Source organism: Arvicola amphibius, chromosome X (assembly GCF_903992535.2).
Source record: "Arvicola amphibius chromosome X, mArvAmp1.2, whole genome shotgun sequence".
Lineage (NCBI taxonomy): Eukaryota > Metazoa > Chordata > Mammalia > Rodentia > Cricetidae > Arvicola > Arvicola amphibius.
In genome coordinates, this window is record NC_052065.1 from 122,036,343 (window position 1) to 122,053,310 (window position 16,968).

Genomic DNA, 16,968 nt, shown 5'->3' on the forward strand with positions numbered 1-16,968 from the left:
CTGTCCCCTGTGGTTCCTGAAGACTTCAGTAAGCTGCCAAATAGCATTATTGAATTTATGATTGGATTAATGAAAAGCTTGTAGCAAAATTATCCTAGTGAGGAAATGATCCTTTCAGGGACTTCAATTTCAACTGGTGAGACAACATTAGTTTTAAATGAAGGAAACCCTCTCGTTGTGCAGACTTAGCACAGCTGATAATCGTGCCAGAAGGCATTTGTCCCAGGGTGCCCCACAGTAGATGCAAATAAGAAGCTACTCTCCTAGCAAACTGAAGAAAAGAAAAGCTCGTTGGATGACTTTAGAAAACCTGGCCTCCTTGGGGCCTCCGTTTCTCAGGTTTTCAGTATATTAATGCGTTTTCGTCGCAATGCTTTGCTAGTTCCCCTCTAGACTGCACCGCTTATGATGCTCTCACATTGTAAGCAGGACACTTATTTCCACCTCACGGGGCCTCAGACTGCTACTTCTCTCAAGTACCTGGCATTTGGTCACAACTTTCCCTTAGGGGAACCCTTGAGAAATCCTACTGGGTTGAGGGGCTGTAGTTAATTCAGAGATTGTCATTTGCCAATAACCAAGTGGATACATTTCAATTGTAGAATAAATCCCTATGTGAGATCTGTCCAGCAAACAAAACCCAAGCTGTCGATCAATTCTACTGGACAAACACCACTCTTGCCTGCAAACACTTAGGTCTTAAGAAGGAGTGAAACCACCAACCACAGTCTACACATGATATTTCACTTACCACCTGGTGGCCCCAACTCCAAAACTGTAGTAATCAAAGAAGTGGCTAATTCCATGACAGTTGCATATTTCCGTCCATTGTGTGTTATAGTTCAGCAAGGAAGCTGTCAGCCACTAGCAAGTGGGAATAACTATACCCTCACCTTTTCCCTAAATGGGTGGAAGGAATCCTTTTATGAGCCCCTTTCCAGAAAGCTCTAGCAGTGAATTTGGTGGAGCTAGTGACTTGGTTATTAGCAAGTTGATGCTATCCCACCATTGTTGCTGAAAGAATAAGAATGTTGCTGTTCAAACAGGAAAGCAGAAATGAGACTGCTCAACAGACATGGGTTTGAAATAGGGTTTCATCAAAAATAATTAGCCATGTGGGGCTGGAGAAATGGCTCATGGGTTAGCATATGTTCTTGCAGAGAACCCAGGTTTGAGTCCCAAAACCTACATGGTGGCCCACAACCATTCATAGCTCCAGTTCAGGAGGATCAGAGACTCTCTCTGGCCTCCACAGGCACTTGACATCCACATGGCACACAGATGCACATGCAGGCAGAATACTCACACACACATAAAATAGAAAAATCCTAAAATGAGTTTTAAATAGTTATCTGTGGGAAGTAGGTCAAGCTGACTTTGGTGAAATGTTGTGAGTGGTAACAATTCCCTACTCAAAGAGCTGACACTTGCAGTAAAAAGTTTAGAAAACCACCTCATAGGAAAGAAATCTACAGTTGCTTAGCGGGTTTAAGGCCTCGAATTCAATACTCACCATCAAAAATAAGTACATGAATGCTATTTGTTATCCCCCGAAATCTGACAGTGAAACCCTAATACAGAAGAAATCACATGTCTGAGTTACAGAGCACAGAGCTCTCAAGCTGGTACTCAGGGGGAGCCACACCCCAGTCAGCTAGTATCTGGAAGATACTAGGCACACCAGCAAAGAAGAAAAGTGTAGTGAGGAGCAGCAGGCAGGCCTGCTTTTCATCCTGCCCAGCTCCTGCATAGCTAGCTTAGCCCCAGAAATAACAACACACAAACTGTATTCATTTAAACACTGCCTGACCCATTAGCTCTAGCCTCTTCTTGTCTAATTCTCACATCTTGATTAACCCATTTCTAATAATCTGTGTAGCACCACGAAGTGGTGTCTTACCGGGAAAGATTCAGCATGTCTGACCTGGTGGCTGTCTTCATGGCGACTGTCCCAGAGAGGAGAGGCAGGGCAATTGCCCGAGGCATCTGCCTCACTCCCAGCATCCTGTTCTGTCTACTCCACCCACCTATGTTCTAACCTATCAGACCAAGCAGTTTCTTTATTAATTAACCAATGAAACAGCAGATAGATAGAAACACTCCTACATCAGAAAAGTAATTAACAGTCTTATGCAGCTGTGAACCTTGTGAGTTACAGTAAGATCTGGCCTTGTAAGGCATGCCCACTGGTGCCATAGTGGTATGAACATCATCTGAGTAACCAACCACTATCTGGCTTTAAGGCCTGATCCACAAGATGAAACTCACACTTGACACCATTGTCAGACCAAGAAGCTGAGGCTAGGTAGGTCATCAACCCTAATGAAGAACCTATTATTGTTTTGCTAAATTGACATATATTAAACCAACTGCTAATGATTTATCATTATGCCACACTGATCATGCACCTTTCAATCCTCATCAAAGAAACTTCTATTTCCAGTTAATGATGATTAATACAGAGATCCACAACTGATCAATGAGCATGGAATAAAAGACTGTGGAATGCCTATCCCTAAACTGGACATCTATATCATATTCCCTCCTTCCAAGATTCTGAGATCATTGCAAAAGAGACTAGAAAGACTGTAAAAGACAGAGCCATGAGAACATGGGGTCCCATCCTGGGCTGAGGAGCTATTGGCAATTGGAAGGCTCTGGGAAATGGACAGTCAGACAGTCAGTTTTCTCTAAGAGTATCACCTCTCATAAAAAAAAAAAAAAAAAAAAAACAACGGAGCTCCAACAGAAGGCCATGCACACATTCAAGAATATTTGGGCAGACCAAACTGGATTTGATGGGTTATAGAATGATAACAGATTTGGCTGGGTAGGGAAGGGGTGTGGATGTAGGAGGAGTTAAAGGGTGAAAATGATCAAAACACATTGTATGAACTTCTCAAAGAATGAATAATTTTTTAAAAAAATAAACAGATAAGTAAATAAATAAAATCATAAATATCTAACAAATATTAGCTGTTGTCATTATCACTACTAATAGTGCTTCTTGGGTATATTTAAGCTATACTAGTTCCGAATAAGATGCTCCTGTGTAACACCTGAAAATCAAGCAGCTATTAAAAATCATCACGGTATTTCAATTATATTTATTTGGAGTTCAATATGCATCTAAGTACTATATGTATTTTTATATAATTTCTAAGACAATCTTATGAAATACACATCTTTTTTACTACTACTTAGTTTCACCATCTTATAGAAACAAAGGTGAAAAGATCACACTGCTCTCAGGTGACAATGCTGGCGTATGATCCCAAGTCCTGTGGCTCTCAAACTTGCGTGTTGAACTCCATTGCTCCACTGTTTTCACGGAGTTAGCTGTAGAGCATGTGACTGGAAATACAGTTTCATCATCTCACACTTGGCTGTTGGGACCCTACCAATCATGTATTCTCTCCTTTAACAAATGCCCAGTAATTAGTTGTAATTAGCACATTATTCATGAGAAATAGTTGGAGGCAAATTGGTACCATGAGAGGTAGAAACTGGGAAAAATGTACTTGTTTTCCTCTGGAAGGCAAATGTTTCTTCTATTGTGTGTGTGTGTGTGTGTGTGTGTGTGTGTGTGTGTGTGTGTGTGTGTGTGTGTGTTAGTGCTGGGAATGAAACACAGGGCTTCCCACATATGAAGCAGGGGTTCTATCATTCCATCACACTCCGGCCCCTTTGCCTTCTGTTTAGTTCAATGTAATTTGCCCTACTCACCTTCATTACCATTTGAAGTCAACTTTAGCTCAAGATACACAACATTAATGCTTTTAGGAAAAGGAATTCTTATCACATACGTAAGATTTGCTCGTGAACATATTCATAAAATACTGTGAAGTCATTTCTCTATCTTTCTCACCCACCTCCCACAAAAGCAATCTCAAATGTCTGCTCAGTTCCTTTGGAGGAAAGGAAAGCAAAGAGGCTCCATTTTGTTCATGATGTGATTACAACACTCTAGGTGCCTGTCTAACATTATGTGGAGGGGTGTGTTTGGGTGTCATGCTTTTTCTTTATTTTTAAAGTTATACTTCTCTCTCTCTCTCTCCTCTCTCTCTCTCTCTCTCTCTCTCTCTCTCTCTCTGTCTGTCTGTGTGTGTGAGAGAAAGAGAGAGAGAGAGCACGTGCACGCACACATGCATGCTTTCATATAAATCAAGTCCCATTTGTAGCATGTTATCATCTGCATTTTACAGAATATTTTTAAAAGTAGGAATGTAAAAATTGTTTCTGGAAACAATGCAAATAGAAAGTGATAAGCAGGGACTTTGTCCTGGGTTCTGTGTTTTCGAGGTCCTGCATCTGACCTTCCTCTAACGGGGGAAGAAATGACTCTGAAGGGCTAAGGAAGGATGACCTCCCAGAACCTGGGTCCTCTCCACCCTGCTCCTAGACCAAACAGAATAAGGATATTTGGGTTTGTTTCTTTTTCTCCAAATGGAACCAAACCCTCCTCAAGGACCCGACTGTCATTCTTCTTCAGTTCCATCTTCTCAGAAGAACCAGCGGTGCTGCTAGTAGAAATGCCCCTCGGGCTGACCTGTGATTAAGTGTGGGCAGTTTGTGCAGTTTTGGTGAATCTTCCATGTGAGGGCTGACTCATCTCCTCAGCTGTGCATGAAGCCCCACTGAGATAAGGGATGAAACCTTGTGTAAGGAAAAGACAGGTTCAGGACTCTCTCCATAGAGCCTGGTTCCATCCCAGAATTCCAAAGATTACAAAAATTAAAATTCCATTTTGGCCTTCCAATTTAATATGAATATATATGTTTATCAAGTTAGAAAGGTAGGGCCTATTTTATTTACCAAAATGTTAGTTTTTCTGGGCAAAGCCCTTTTGTAGCCTCACAAAATTTAGGTGTATGCTTGCTGTGCTAGTCAGGGTTCTGTAAAGTAATGGAACTGAGAGAAGGACTATGTACGCATGGACTTATTAGAGCGGCTTACAGGCTGTGGTCCAGCCAGCTCAACAATGCCTGTGTTGGCAGGGCTACAAATCCAGTAGCTATTCAGTACACAAGACTGAATAGCTCAGCTGGTTTTTAGTCTGCACGGCAATCCTGAAGAAACGTTTCAGCAGCACGATAGATGAACTCAGCTAGAGTGAGGGCAAGCAGGCAAACAGCAAAATCGTCCTTCTTCCACGTGCTTTTTAGGCTGCTAGCAAAAGGTGGGGCCCAGGTTTAAGGTTCTTCCTGTCTCAAATGATCCAGTCAAGAAAAGCATTCTCAGACATCCCTGGCTGCTTGGGTTTTAGTTGAGTCCAAATGTTTCCCTCTCGCTTTCTCTCGTGTTACTTTTCTTCCCAACCTCTCTGGCCATGTCTAGTTATGTGCTGCCTGTCTTCTCCAGGTGATTTTGACTGAAGGGCAAGACTCATCCATCTGCCTGCCTCTAAGTGTCCCGTGCAAACCGCATAGCTCGAACTGCTGGGTTGAGAGTTTTCTCTGAGAAAGGAGAAAGGAGAGATGGTTGTTTTCTTTTGCCATTGTTGTCATTGTTCTTTAATGGAAAATTGCCAGCACATGAACGTTAGAGAACAGTAGAATAAGCTTTCAAAGGTACTTCTCCCTGCAGCATCGATGAACAATCTCATAGCAATCTTCGTTCGCCTACATCGCTGGTTCTCAACTTGTGGGTCGTGACCCCTTTGGGATCGTATATCCGATATTTTACCTAACGGTTCACAACAGTAGCAAATTACAGTTATGGAGTAGCAATGACATAATTTTATGATTGGCAGCAACATAACATGAGGAACTGCATTAATGGGTCGCAGCATTAGGAAGGTTGAAAACTGCTCACTGGCCTCCATCCCCACTCTCCCTGACGCAAGGCCCACATAGCATATTATTTCACCTCTCAGTATTGAGCTATGAAAGTGTGAGCTATGGTGTTATCATGGAGCTGATACTATCAAGCCCAGCTGAGCTACTGCTCCAAAGTGACAAGGTCCGAGAAGAATCAACTCTGGCAGCTACAAAGGCTTGCAGGACAGGGGCTCAGGCAAGCTGGTAGCCTGGGTGTGAGCAGGGAAGGCAGCCTCTCTCCTTCCCACTGTGATCCTCAGTGGCAAGGAGCTGGGGCAGCGTGGGGCCCACGGCTGTGGCTTCTCACTAAGCTGCTCATCTTTCTCTGCTCACTTCAAACCCTGTACTTAGTGGTTTTAGACATCTTTGTGTCCATCCATACTGACTTGTCTTAATTCTGTCAAAGCCTTCTCCCTCTCCCCTGGAGCTGTCTGGGAATTCTGGTTCATTGTTGCTGGCCGTTTTTTACTTCCTTTGTGCTTAACTTGTTGAAATACGAAAGGGGGTTGGACAGTGTCAGACAATATGGCCCCCGTCACGCCACATTTTACATTGAAATCATCTTTAAGGGCTTTGCTCCTTGACACAGATGGCCTCCATATCCTAGGAGATGGTCTTTTGGCACGAAAATGAAAAAGCTGTGCCCCCTGGGAATCAAGAAACTTGGCGAGTTTATTCTGGCTCAAGTCAAACGGACACATCATTGTCCTAGGGCCTGGCTTCTTAGTTTTACCTCGTATAGCAAGCATTTTTGAGTCTTCATGTTAAATACGTGTCTGAGTGTACATTCCTATTCTTGCTCAGTGGTGAGCCCTTACTCATTCTACAGCCGCTCCTTTGTCCTAGGACAGAAAAGGGCCTTTACCTTTAATGCTGCACATGCAGACTTACCTTGCCTGAATCCCCTCCCAGCTCCCCAAGGCCTATCCGAAAGTGGACCTATCCATCTTCTCAAAGGCTTCTGTGAATTGTTGCATTCCTGCCCAGACTGCTCTGCAACTGCCACCTCTTGGAAGCCTCACTTCCCAATTCTTTTTTTTTTTTCCTGGACAGTAAGGCTGAGGCTGGGATCCGCCTTCTTCATTGCGGCTTCTTCAGCAATTAATACCTCTCCATAGATAGCATAGCAGGGAGCAAAAGCAAAGGCTCCTTCGGTCCTCCGGAGTCTTTTCCTGACTTGTTTTATACTTCGACGATTCTGGGTGTGCTTAGATAGACACCACTGTGTTCCTTCCGCTTGCTTTTATTGAAGTCCTAGTAACTCTTGATTTTCTATCTCCCTTATGGCTTTTCTCAACCTATGAGACCAGACTGACACTAGATGTTTGATTTTCCTGGAAAACACTCCTTTTCCACCTTCGGGATGTATTCCATAGTTCTCCTTCATAGCGTATTATTACATCTTAATCTATTCCCTGGTTGCAGAGATAAATGTGTCATGATTATCCTGTTCTCTTCCACCGCAATTCACAGAGGAATCCCAGATGGCCAACAAACATTTGAAACCATCTTAACTCCCTGCATGGGTCTCTGTGTGGTCTTCCTGTTTAGCGTCATCGCTCAGTAGTAGAGTACTAAGCTGCACAAGGCCAGGGTTCTATCCCCATCAACACAAAATAAACACGTGTGCACAACACTGCGAGAAAGGAAGTATGGCCACCACGCCCATCCATTAAAGGATGACTCGATGAATTGTAGCATATGTGTACAATGGAAAACTTCGTGGCAGTGGCTGGGCTGAACTAAAGCTACATGCCCCGACAGAATGCACCTCAAAAACCTACTGTCAGGCTAGGAAGACGCCTCAGTAAGGTGCTGCTGGCTGCATAAGCGTAAGGACCTTCGTTCACACACCAGACTTGGCACTATGTGTCTGTATAATTCCCGTGTAGGATGGAAGAGGCAGAGACAGGGACATTCAGGGAATGTGGCTATCGTCTTAGAGTTCCATCAGCTGATTCAAAGATAATGAACCTGAGGTATATATATATATATATATATATATATATATATATATATATATACACACACACACACACACACACACAATGGAATTTTGTGCAGCTATGAAGGAAAATGAAATTATGAAATCTGTACATCGATGACTGGAACTGGCAAAAGTCACACCAACTGAGGCAGCTCAGACCCGGAAAGACAAATGTCACGTGTTCTCTCGCATATGTGAGTCTGAGCTTCAAAGCCTTAGAAATGTGTGCTTTGCTTGGAATACCTACAGAAGCCAGGACACCTGAGAGGAACCAATGACACAGGAAAGAGACTTTCAGGAAGGGAGGATAGCAGAACGCTGGTTAAAGGGGGAAAGAGGTTTAACCAGAAGCCCAGGCTTAAGTAGGGAAGGGGATGGGAGAAGAGGGAAGAGAAGGGAGTGAAGGAAAGATAATTAACAGCAAGGACGTCTGAAAAGCCGTAAGGAAAGCCTACTATTTTAGAAGTTCCCACATACCAAGATTTTATGTGTAATTACCCTATCCTATGGGGGGGGGGGATATGTTGGCTCCATGTTACAAATAAAAAGCCCAGCTTAAGTATAATATCCCACCCTTTGAGTTGTTAGTGGGGGTGCCATAAATCCCTTTAAAGGGGGAATATTGTCAGTTAACTTCATTGACTTTCTAATGCTGTAATAAAACACTATGACCAAAGGCAACTAGGGGAGGAAAGGGTTATTTCAGCTTACAGCTTACAGTCGCCCATGAAGCAGAATCAGGGCAGGAAGTCAAGGCAGGAGCGAGTGCAGAAGCCATGGAGGAGAGCTGCTTACTTGTTCCCATGTTTCTTTCACTTAGCATGCTTTCTCGTGCAGTCCGGGACCACTTGTCCAGGTGCAGCCCAGCCCATGGCGAGCTGGGCCCTCCCATGCCAATCGTTGTTCAAGAAAAACGCTTCCGCAAACTCGCTTCCAGGCCAGTCTTTCTGGAGGCATTTCCTCGAGTGGTGCTCCCTCTTCCCCGATAACCCTAGCTCACACCAAGCTGATTTTTAAAAAATTAACCAGCGTACCACCATTCCTGGTTGTGCACCAGAACTTGATGGTAAGATCCTTTTGCTGAACACATTGCACAAGTGAGGCAGGACATGGAGAAACCAAACTGATACCGATTTGGACATTGCTTCCTTACTAGCTTGCTTTTATGTTACTGGAAGACATTGTACAGGCTTCTGAGGAAGAAAAGTTATCAAAAAGTCTTACCCAGCTGTGAGTCATGCAAGCTACAGTAATGAACAACCTGGCAAGATATGCCCATTGGTGCAAGTGTGGCATGATCGGGGTATCCAACTATGTCTGACTGTTTAAGGTCCACTTCACAGGACAGAATCCGTTCCTGGTACTGTAAATTTGGCCAAAGAAACTCCATGACTGAGGAGATCATAGAACCTAGGGAAGAATGTACTACTCTTACTTTGCTAAGTGGACACACTGCTTTCTAAATATTTATCTGCACAGATTAGTGCAGCTCTCAACTGTCATCCGAGATACTCCTTTTGCAGCAGTTAGTGAACGACACTGGAGGCTGGAGAGATGGCTCAGCGGTTAAGAACACTGCCTGCTCTTCCAAAGGTCCTGAGTTCAATTCCCACCAACCACAAGGTGGCTCATAACCATCTGTGATGAGATCCGGTGCCCTCTTGAGGAAGAGACCTGGTCAGTCGTCCTCATCAAATGAGACCATGAAACTCAATATGGACAAGTTCATGAATGATACTGGTACTCACAGTTTATCAGAGTTCAGAGAATCAGAGGCTCAGCCCTGAATTGGGCATCTATGATTCCCTCTCCAGGAGCTTCGGGGAACTTTGCAGAACATGGAACAAGAAGATCCTAAGAGCTAGAAGTTGGCGAGGACTGCTAGAAAACACTCTCTTCTGGACGTGGCAAGGCTATTTGCACTGTGAATTCACAGTGCCTTTTGTTTCCTATATACAAGATCAAGCCAGTCAAAACTCTAGCACAGCTAGGCGGTGGTGGCACATGCCCTTCACCCCAGCACTTGGGAAGCAGAGGCAGGGAGATCTCACTGAGTTCAAGGCCAGCCTGGTCTACAAAGCAACAGAATAGCCAGGAATGTTACACAGAGAAACCCTATCTTGAAAAAACAAAAACAAAATTCCAGCACAGATGGATGAGGGTTGACTAAGCCTTATCCCTAGCTGAGGGGCTTTGGCAGTTGAAAGACACAGGGGGGAGGGGCATCCCGTTTTCTTTTGGGAAGTGGCCCCTAGTAGGTTGCCCATGCTCCATTGGATAACTCTGTACCCAACTACATATGGACAATCCTGAATGGCCTTGGTGGGTTATGAAAAGACATAAATTTGGGAGGAGACTATGGCATGTGGGTCTGAGAGGAGCTGGAGAGAGCTAGGAGCGAATATGATGAAAATGCATGTATGTGTATATGGAACTCTCAAGTAACTGAATAGAAACTATTTAAAGCAAGAAGGTGTTCTAGATGTAAGAGATGCTGTCCTCCCAGCATTGTTTGCGAAAGGTTGCAGTTCCCTAGTTCTGTGTTAAAACAAAAACAAAAACCCCAACACTGAGTAGCTTTCAACTGCTACCTCTGAATTCACTTGAGGTTTTTCTCTAAGGCTTGGCTTCCTCTGGGTGGGCCTTCTCCAGGTCTGGTGCATGGTCCTCTGTGAGGCTGCGTAGTGGGCAGTACACAGAGTAGGTAGCACCAGGCATGGCTGAAATGTTGGCACAACTAGACTATCTCAAGCAGTCACACATGTTCTTCTCATCCCTGTGGACTCCACACATCTCCTGCAGTGTGTCCCACGTGATGCCTCAAAGTTCCCAAGAACACCAAAACAAAAACAGGCTGATTCAAGCTTAAGAAAGAAAAAAAAAAAAGAGGCCCCACTGAGAATGAATTCCTTCCTATCATAGCCCAGTCTGTTACCTGGGACCAATGCGAAGGTGCTCCTCTGTCCCAGCCCTATCACCAAACAGAGGTGTGCTTCCGTCGTTGTCATCCTCAGGCTACACAGAAGTGCCCTGCTTTCCTAGTCCCCCTCCGCCGAGACAGAGAGTCATTTCTTTTCTAGCCCCGCCCTCAAAGCAGGGGTGCCTCTGTCGTAGCCGCACACCCTAGAGAGGTGCCTTTCTAGTCTAGCCCCACCACCAAAACCACGGATGCCTTCGATTTTAGCTCCCCAGACCCAAAACAGAAATGCCTTTCCCTTTTCCAGTCTTGCCCTGCAAATAGAGGTGCCCCCATTCTAGTCCCCCAATTCTGAACAGAAGTGGTCTTCTTTTATAGTCGTCCCCCGACTCAAAACAGAGGTGCCCTTCTATTCTAGTGCCCTGTGTCACTTAGCAGAGGCTTAGACAGCACACATAGGCCACTCCACTCCAGGTACTTTCTTCACACCACGGCTCATGTATAACCTCTCTTGATGCAGCCTTTTTTTATTTAAAAAAACTTTTTATAAGATTTATTTATTTATTATGCATACAGTGTTCTGTCTGCATGTATACCTGCCCGCCAGAAGAGGACATCAGAGCTCATTACAGGTGGTTGTGAGCCACCATGCGGTTGCTGAGAATTGAACGCAGGACCTCTGGAAGAGCAGCCTGTGCTCATAACCTCTGAGCCACCTCTCCAGTCCTTGAAGCAGCCCTTTCAATCCCACACCTATATTAAATAACTATGGCGGTATAGGGCATTGTACTGTTTTCTGGAAACTTCTGAATGAATCACAATTATTTGGATCCTTGAAGAGTTAATAGTACATCTAGCAAGGAGGGTTAGAATCCATGTTCCGAGACATTAAACAAATGAGCTAAGAATGACATTGAGGCTGGGTGGTTGCCCGAGAACCACTGGCCTAACAGGCTGAATACCCGATCAGAAGGAGGCATCTGCTTACCCTAACAAGGCATCATTTCTGTAAAAATTTAAAGCTGTTAGCACTTTGTGGATTTTGTCGCAGTGGCGAATATTGTCCACGTGACAGAATTTAGCATTACCATGGGACTAAAGCTCTAAGCATGCCTGTGAGAAACAATTTAGACTAGTTTAATTGAAGACCGAAGAGCCCCCCAAATGTAGGTAGCACCATTCAATCACGTAGGGGTCAGGGCTGAATGAAAAAGAGGATGATGGCTGACTAGCATTTCTTTTCTCAACTTCGGACTCCGTGAAACGTGTTCCGCTGTGAAGTGATCCGCTGCCCCATGCTCCTCCCTCGTGACCTCCCCACCATGATGGAACTGTGAAGCCAAAAACAACCCTTCTTTCTTTAACTTGCTTCCTCGGGTATCTTGTCACAGCAACATGAAAAGCAATGAATAAAATGATTTAGGTACAAGAGGCAGGAGAGCTGGCTCAGAGCTTAAGAGACTAGCGGCTCTTTCCGAGGTCCTGAGTTCAGTTCCTGGCAACCACATGGTGGCTCCCAACCATCTAAAATAAGATCTGGTACCCTCTTCTAGTGGGCAGGCATACATGCCGACAGAACACTGTATACATAATAAATAAATCTCAAAAAATTATTTAGGTACATTCTTAGTATTTATATTTACGTTCTTATGTATTTAGTGTTTTAATTTATGTATGAGCCCTTTGTCCTGTAAGACCTAGAACCTTGTTCATAATAATCGCCAATGATATGTCCACTTACTTTTTGAGTAAGGATTCTTTAATTAGATTTTGCAAATACACCGGAGAATCATGCGATGTTGCCTGTATCAGATACAATGATGTGTGATATTCATCAAAGAAGGCTGTTTGGGCATGGGTTTAAGCCAATAGAAAGTCTTTATTAGCTGCCTGGTGACTAGACTGAGTACTCGCGATCCAGTGTAGCCCCGAACCTTTCTCAGGATTAGCTTTGAAGCACACACACACACACACACACACACACACACACACACACGTTCTGAATTGGCATACTTCAGTTAACAAGAACAGTTAGCCAGAAGCAGAAGTACAGAAGCCAAAAAGAAAGGTTAGTACCTTTAGAGACTTTCCAGAACTGTGGACTTTTATGGATTAGTTGTTTGTTTTTATTTTTGTCAGGTGGTGTTGTCTATGTGCTGAGTTTTACAGCCTAAATGGCACTGCCATCATGGAGTCGGTTGTGCTAAGGTCTGGGGCCCTGTTACACAATTCTGCACACTACTTTGTAACTGGACCAGTGGTAGCAGAACCTTTCATCTCACCTTTATTGTTTACTGTGACCCCTGCATTGTCTTCAAATTAAAGACACGCTAAAGACACGCCCGTCTTTTCTTCAATATGACTTTCATTGTTAAATTACCCCAGCAGGAAGCACCTCTTTTTCTCACCTCTTGCATACCTTCTTTATTTATTTATTTTACATACCAACCACAGTTTCCCCTTTCTCCTCTCCTCTTGTTCCCCTACCGGCACCTCCCTTCTACCCTGGCCTGCATTCACTCCTCTAGCTCCATTCAGAAGGGGTAAGGTCTTCCATGTGAAGCAACAAAGCATGGCATTTATCAAGTTGAGGCAGGACCAAGCTTCTCTCCCCCCTACCCTGCACCCTGCATCAAGGCTGGGCAAGGCATCCTACCATAGGGAATAGGTTCCAAAGAGCTAGCTCATGCATCGGAACAGCTCCTACTCCCACTTGCATGCCTTTCTTTTTTTTTTAATTTTATTCATTTTTTACATAACGATCCTAGTTCCCCCTCCCTCCTCTCTTTCCACTCCCCCCTCCCCCCCACCCCATCCTACCCTCATCCACTTCTCAGAAAGGTTAAGACCTCCCCTGGAGAGTCAACTAAGTCTGACCCATCACCATCTTTAGGCAGGCCAAAGATCCTTCCCTCCACTTGGCCTCTCCCACATGCCTAGTCTGAGCAAGGTATCTCTCCATAGAGAATGGGCTACACAAAGTCACTTCATGCATCAGAGTTAACATGCCTAGTCTGAGCAAGGTATCTCTCCATAGAGAATGGGCTACACAAAGTCACTTCATGCATCAGAGTTAGATCCTGGTACCACTGCCAGTGGCCTCATATACTGTCCAAGCCACTCCATTGTCACCTATATTCAGGAGGCTTAGTTAACTCCTATTGCTCCTATGCAGGATCCCTAGTTGTCAGAGTCCAGAGTCAGTGATCTCCCACTAGTTTGGGTCAACTGATTCTATGGGTTTCCCCATCATAGTCTTGACCCCTTTGGTCATATTATCGCTCCTCCCTCTCTTCAACTGAAGCTTGGCCCAGTGGTTAGTTGTAGATCTCTGCATCTGCTTCCATTTATTTCTGGAAGAGGGTTCTAGCTTCTCTGGGTTTGTGGACTGTAGGCTAGTTATCCTTTGCTTTTTTCTGGTATTCACTTATGAGTACGTACTATATTTGTCTTTCTGGGTCTGGGTTACCTCACTCAGGATGTTTTTTTTTTTCCTAGTTCTGTCCATTTTCCTGCAAATTTAAAGAGGTCATTGATTTTTACTGCTGAGTAGTACTCCATTGTTTAAATGTACCACATTTTCTTTATCCATTCGTCTGTAGGGGGGCATCTAGGTTTATTTCAGGTTCTGGCTATTATGAATAATGCTGCTAGGAACATAGCTGAACAAACGTCCTTGTGGTGTGATTGTGCCTCTTTTGACTATATGCCCAAAAGTGGTATTGCTGGGTTTTTTTAAATATTATTTATTTATTATATATACAATTCCTGGGTCTTTTTTATTTATTTATTTATTTATTTATTTATTTATTTATTTATTTATTATGTGTACAGCATTCCTTCCATGTATGCCTGCAGGCCAGAAGAGGGCACCAGACCTCATTACAGATGGTTGTGAGCCACCATATGGTTGCTGGGAATTGAACTCAGGACCTTTGGAAGAGCAGGCATTGCTCTTAACCTCTGAGCCATCTCTCCTGGGTCTTGAGGTAGATTGATTCTTAATTTTCTGAGAAATTGTCATACTGATTTCTACAGCAGCTGTACAAGTTTGCACTCCCACTAGTAAAGGAGGAGTGTTCCCCTTATTCCACATCCTCTCTAGCATAAGTTGTCATCAGTGTTTTTGATCTTAGCTATCATGATTGGTATAAGATGGTATCTCAGAGTCGTTTTGATTTGCATTTCCCTGATGATTAAAGATGTTGAGCAATTTCTTAAGTGTCTTGCAGTCATTTGAGATTCCTCTGTTGAGAATTCTCTGTTTAAATCTGTACCCAATTTTTTAATTAGATTATTTGGTGGTTTGGTGTCTAATTTCTTGAGTTCTTTATATATTTTGGAGATCAGTCCTCTGATGTGGGGTTGGTGAAGATCTTTTCCCATTCTGTAGGCTGCCATTTTGTCTTATTGACTGTGCCCTTTGTTTTACAGAAGCTTCTCAGTTTCAGGAGGTCCCATTTAGTAATTGTTCCTCTCAGTGTCTGTACTACTGGTGTTACATTTAGGAAGTGGTCTCCTGTGCCAATGTGTTTGAGAGTACTTCCCACGTTCTCTTCTATGAGGTTCAGTGTGGCTGGCTTATGTTGAGGTCTTTAACCCATTTGGACTTCAGTTTTGTGCATGGTGATAGGTATGGGTCTATTTTCATTCTTCTACAGGTTGACATCCAGCTATGCCAGCACAATTCTTTTTTAATATTTATTTATTTATTTATTTATTTATTTATTTATTTATTTATTTATTATGTATACAACATTCTGTCTGTGTGTATGTCTGAAGACCAGTAGAGGGCACCAGATCTCACTACAGATGGTTGTGAGCCACCATGTGGTTGCAGGGAATTGAACGCGACTTCTGGAAGAGCAGGCAATGCTCTTAACCTCTGAGCCCTCTCTCCAGCCCGCCAGCACAATTCTTGAAGGTGTTTTCTTTTTTCCATTTTATACTTTTAGCTTCTTTGTCAAACATTGACTTTTTGTTTCTGTTTTTCAAGACAGGGTTTCTCTATGTGACAGCCCCAGTTATCCTGGAACTCTATAGACCAGGCTGGCCTTGAACTCAGAGATAGGCCTGCCTCTGCCTCTGCCTCCTGAGTGCTAGGGTTAATGTTGTGAACGGGCATGCCTTTCTTAACTGTGGCCATCAGCGGTCACCCACACCAGCAGTGGAAAGTTTGTTCAGTCGTGCCTTGATTCCCTTTGCAGACATGATATACAAAGTTTGGGCTCCTATATTGTCACCATGCTTGATCACAGCTTCTACCAGAATGCCTAGGGAAATCTGGAACTTTACTCAAGAAGGTATACTAAGTCCTTGCTTGGACATTTTGCGCTCTCGGGGAGTTTGATCCTTGTTGGATTTTTGTTAGTGCCGGTCTTGAACTGAGGGCCTGGAGTGTGCTAGGCAAGACTCTACCACTGTGCTACTTCACCCCCAGCCCCTTGCTCACCTGTAAATTAATTCCCCTGCGACTGTTGCATGTCTAGGAAATGCTACTTTACCACGCATGACACATCCAACGCTATTTTTAAAAAAAGACCCAGAAAGGCACACCTGCATTCTCAGTATTCACGAGGCTCAGGAGTATTCCCATGAGGCACCAGGAAAAAAAATTTAACAACTTATTTTAATTGAGGTTCAGAATCCGTGCCACAGCTTGCAATGACATTCTTCGCTGTATGGTTACTACTGAATGAGGTTTCTAGTCATGACAATCAGTTACGTGAGGGGCAGGGCATGAAACTAAGTGGTGAAACACTGGCCTAACATGTGCAAGATGTTGGGTTCACACCCCAGAAACATATACATGTATGCGCATGCACACACACACACACACACACACACACACACCTGCTAAATTCTTCTATAAAAGATCTCACACAGTAACACAGCGCGAACTAGTCTTTCCCAGCACTCATCATGAAGTGCTACAGTTAACTACACCAGGTTTTCTCATGGGACCTAAGAAGGTGACTTCTGTCGCTGCAGTAAGATCTTACTTATTTGAGCCGGGCGATGGTAGCGCACGCCTTTAATCCCAGCACTCGGGAGGCAGAGGCAGGCGGATCTCTGTGAGTTCGAGACCAGCCTGGTCTACAAGAGCTAGTTCCAGGAAAGGCTCCAAAAGCTACAGAGAAACCCTGTCTCGAAAAAACAAAAAAAAAAAAAAAAAAGAAAAATCTTACTTATTTAATCATGGCATGGGGGAATCAAACCTAGAGCCTCGAATGCTGAGGTCATAC

The 16,968-nt window shown here is 43.8% G+C and overlaps 1 pseudogene; it reads right to left on the reverse strand.

Annotated features, from left to right (window-relative positions):
* Positions 1 to 10,422: 10,422 nt before the first annotated feature.
* On the reverse strand, positions 10,423 to 16,051 carry LOC119804476 (annotated as a pseudogene).
* Between the last annotated feature and the right edge of the window lie 917 nt (positions 16,052 to 16,968).